This window comes from Triticum aestivum, chromosome 5B (genome assembly GCF_018294505.1).
Source record: "Triticum aestivum cultivar Chinese Spring chromosome 5B, IWGSC CS RefSeq v2.1, whole genome shotgun sequence".
Classification (NCBI taxonomy): Eukaryota; Viridiplantae; Streptophyta; class Magnoliopsida; order Poales; family Poaceae; genus Triticum; species Triticum aestivum.
The window spans coordinates 133,889,014-133,894,251 of NC_057807.1; positions in this window are offsets into that span (position 1 = coordinate 133,889,014).

Below are 5,238 nucleotides of genomic sequence, written 5' to 3' on the forward strand. Positions count from 1 at the left end.
GGATATATAGGCGTTGGTCGAACTTGCAACTAAACTATATAGGTTGGAAAATTTGTACAGACCTTCAGGGTGTGCAGGCAAAATATTGTTGAAACAAACAACAAACCTATGATACAGAGAAGCGTTGATGGGCCCTAACTTTAGTATTGCTATACTCCAAAATAATCCGAGATAGTATCCATACACACAATCCAAGTTTAGAACTTGATAAACCCTCTGAAAGACTTAAAGTCTAATGTGTAGTGATGGATCTATAGATTGACAAAAATAAGAATGTTTTTTAATGCTTGACTTGTTGCAAATAGTTTATGAAAAGATCAAGGAGTTGATTATGACGAGATTGTCTCATCATAATAATACTAAAAGTCACTTCGGATTGAACTAGCAATTACTAGATATTTTAGTTATGAGATATAATAAATGGATATCAAAATGATTCCCATGAGATAGAAATAGAACCAAGGTTGTATATTTGATATGGTCCAAGGTAATTTTCTCGATCCATAGGATGCTAGTAAGTTTGCAAACTTCAAGAGATCTAGTAATGATCTGAAGCTAGCATAGAGCAGTTGGAATCTTTGATTTTATGAATTGATCAAATAATATAATTTCATCGATAAAGCAAAGATGCTTGTATTTACAAGAAAGTAAGTGGGAGCATGATAATATTTCTAAACACTGTGTGTGCATGACACATTGTTGATTGGAAATTATATTTCTTGACATGAAATAAGACTTTACTGAAAATAATTTTTTCAATAAAGTACTTAGGCAATATAGTCCTTGTATTAGATATATTAATCTATGGAGATAGTAGTGCCTAACCAGGCTTATCCAAAATACATATTGACAAAGTACTAAAGCAGTTTAGTATGAAAAACCTCAACAAAGAGTTTTCTTGTCAAAGTCACATGGAAGGAGTTCTTAGCAAGAATCGGTATCTTGAAATACTGATGAGTGAAATACAAGATTTCAATCACACTTGTGTTAATTCCAGGGTATGTAAATCACCAGATATGTCCACTACTCCAAGTAAATTGTGATTAAAGTTAATGTAATGGTCAAATTGTTGATCATATGACAAAAGTGAAAATCTCATTGAGTACTGAGGACATGTTTCTCGCATACGAAGAAAATGAAGAGATTATTGTAAAGAATTACATCCATACATGCTTGATGTAAGTGGTACATCAACGAAAATCTTCAATCGGTGCTCCAAGTGAATTTTGATTTAAATTAAATGATTTATGGTGGCACAGTAAGTTGGAATTGGTCCAAGAAAGTTACTGTGGTGAATTATATAACAGAAGGCTAAGTATATTGTCGCTTTAGAATCAACAATAGAGGGTGATGAATCAAGGGTTAATTTATGAACTAGGTATGGTTCTAGATGATTGTACAAATGGAACACTGTTCTCAAATAGTGGTTCTATTGCTCAATCTAAGGAATCAAAGGTCTTGCTAGTGATTCAACATATACTAAGCTTGTTTCACACAGATTATGAATTATGTGAAAGCAGGACGGATGCATTGAAATGTAAATGATACACGCGGATCTGAAGTTGTCAGATTCGATAGGACGAAGTCCATACCAGAAGCAAAGCATGGACTGACACCAGATTGCCATTGGTGTAAAGGTTAAAAGTGCTAACTAGATTATTGACTCTAGTGCAAGTGTGAGACTGTTGGAAATATGCCCTAGAGGCAATAATATTTGTATTATTATATTTCCATATTCATTATTAAGAGTTTATATTTCATGCTATAACTGCTATGATCCTGAAATATGCGATTTGGTGGAAAACTCGTATGCACTTGTGAAATGATAAACGGTAAAATAAAAGGTTCCTAGTCTCGCCTCTAAGAGTAGCTCAAGTGTTGTTGGTAATCATGTTTTCTGGATCTTAGGATATCATTAAGTGTAATGATGATCCTAAAAGAACATTGAGATTATGACGTTAGAAGAACGTTCATATTGAATCGACCCAATCTTGTTTGTTATGAATTGAGTTAATATCATCTGCATTCAATTGTAATAACATGGAGTGTTAACTTGTGAGATTGCTCCTTAGACCATGAGATTATCGTGGTCACTTCTTACCATATGGTGGGCTTTGGGGTTGCTCAAACGTGACATGTAACACGGTGATCATAACGACAACTTACAGGTTCATTGGAAAGTTTGACAAGTGGCCAGATAGCTCGACTGTGGGATTTGCTCCGCCGATGATGGGGAGATATTCTTAGGGACCTCTCTGTGTGAAAACATCAATCAGCATCTGGCCAAACACATGTAAATTCGTCACGGGGATGCCGGAACACAATAACGAGAAAGAAGGACAAAACCGGTAATGAGGATCTCAGTATAACGAGCATGGTGATGACTCGGGAGGATACCGATGCATCCCAAGTTTTGTGAAGTATCGCAACGCAAGGGGAACATCACATGATAACCAAAGGTTCACTCAAATATCATTTTTTTGCTCATAGGGACTGATACGGACGTCCACGGTCCCGTTGCCGGTCATTGAACAAACGGTTTCGTTCATGTCTATGAGTTACTGAACCTACGGGGTCACAAGCTTAAGGAAATCATGATCTGCTAACTGTTAGTAGGACAGGAGTCATGAGTATATATTTTTGGAATTATTTCATGAATATTCGGAATAGTTCCGAGAGGATCCGGGAGCATTTCGGGGTCACCGGGAGGGTTTCGGAGAGTATCGGGTAATACTAGGTATTATCGATAAATTATATATAGGTGTAAATGTTTCAAGATATGTTAAATAATATATATAATGTTCTAGAGGTATTTCGAACATTTTCTATTTAATTTAAATATCAACGGGCCTAAAAAGTCCAAGAGGTGGAAGGCAACTTGGGCCACAAGGGCCTGAGTAGGAAGGCACCCCCCCCCCTTCCTTGTGGGGGTGCGAACTGGACAAGGGGACATAGAAAGCCACTTTAAAAAGAAAAAAAGGAGTAATCAGCTATGAGGTTCATGTATGGTTTTGAAATAGCGGTGGGAACTGTGATGTTATCATGACACTCAGCCATTGGTACTTCTACTTCGATCGCTCGCCTTTACTTTAGGATTTAGATAGCCCCTCTGGTCTATAAAAAAATCCCGGCAAGTAGACATCCATAGGAATTAACTTATCAACTCCCCGAAGAGAGTCCTACTTCCTTCCCATGGCCGCAACCCCAAGGAGGGACTTTTCCCCATTGGTGGTTGTTCTCTCCTCCTCCTCCAACCTATATATACTAGGGGGTTTTGCTCTATTGTTTCATACAAGTTTTGGGGCCTCATCTAGTTCTTCTAGTTCTAGTTCTAGTTGGTCCTAGTTGACTAATTAGAGCTAGACTAATCCTCTTGTCCTCATAATTAGAAGCCCAGTGTGGTTCTAATATCCTCCCTCTAATTCTCTGACGATGATTAGCTCTGAACAATGAAGCGCTGCCGGATCGTGAAGGTTGCATGCTTGCAACCAAGTAGAGAGGTTGTGCTTTCGGTCTTTGGTTCGAGGGACAGTTCGTTGGTGGTACGACGGATCGTTCATCGAAGGTTCGAGGGACTCCAAGTATGATCTACACCGACATGTTCTTCTTCCGCTGCAACTTGGTGATGGTGACGATCGTGATCCCAACCCGTTATGCATCTTCATATTGATCTTGGGTGATCCTAGGTGCGATTTTTTTTGTTTTCTACTACATTTCGCAACATATCATACTTTCCATCCAAGGCTCTAAGGATCTTCTTGATGATGAATTTGTCGATCATCTCTTCACTTCCAAAGCCGACAATCTCATTTGTGATGAGAGCGAGCCTAGAGTACATTCCCGCGACTCCTTCACCATCCTTCATCTTGAACTTGTCAATTTGTCTTTGGAGCACATCCAACTTGGATTCCTTGATGGACTAGGTACCTTCATGCATATCAACCAAAGTATCCCAAATTTTCTTTGCATTCTCGATGCGGCTAATCTTGTTGAACTCCTCGGGGCACAAACCATTGAAGAGAATTTCACAAGCTTGAGCATTGAATTGCAACATCTTCAATTCTTCCCTGGTTGCTTCATGTTCCGGCTCATTTCCATCCTCAAATAATTCACCTTGCAAGCCAACACAAACAACTGCCCAAATGGCTGGATTATGACCAAGAATATGCATTTTCATTTTATGCTTCCAACTAGCAAAGTTTGTACCATCAAATATGGACATATACAATGGTAATTTCCCTCACTAGACGCCATGCTCTCCTAGGTGGTTAAACCAATGCAATGGAGACCAAATCTCTGATACAACTTGTAGGAACATAAGTAGGTCTAGAGGGAGGTGATTGGACTACTTGACCAAATAAAAACCTGGCATTTTCCCTATTTTAGTTCTTGGCAAGTTTTAGCGATTCTCAAAAGTCAAGAAACACCCTACACATGCAAGTCTAGATAGTAGGCAGCGAAAAGTAAAGACTTTGCATATGAACGTAAAGGAGGGGATCGAAGACATCAAACATAATGAAGATACGGAGTTTTTTGGTGTGGTTCCGATAGGTGGTGCTACCGTACATCCATGTTGATGGAGATTTCAACCCACGGAGGGTAATGGCTATACGAGTCCATGCAGGGCTCCACCCACAAAGGGTCCATGAAGAAGCTACCTTATCTATTCCATCATGGCTTACGCCCATGAAGAACTAGCCTCAATCGGGGTAGATCTTTGCGAAGTAGGTGATCTCCTTGCCCTTACAAACTCCTTGGCTCAACTCCACAAGCTTTGGAGACTCCCAACTAATACCTAACCAATATAGGAGACACCACTCTCTAAAAGATAATAGTTGTTCTAGTTAAGGATGAACTCCTTGCTCTTGTGCTTCAAAAGATAGTCTCCTCAACACTCAATCACTCTCTCACAGATTTGGCATGGTGGTGGAGAAGGATTGGATTCGAAAGCAACTTGAGGGGTATAGAAATCAAGGGTCAAATGGTTGGAGTGGAATCCCTTGATCTCAACACAAGTGTAGATGGTTCTCTCTTAGAAAATGGAAATGGGAAGTGGTGGCTTCATCCTCATTGCTCTCTTTGAGAGTAGGTGGTGTTGGTGGGGTATATATAGCCATCACCAAAGATCTAGCCGTTATACACCTTTATGCACAACTCGGTGGAACCGGGTCAAAAACTCGGAGGGATTGATTAGTGTAAAAGGTCTGAACTTCAAATGCTTTGGTGAGATCGGATGAA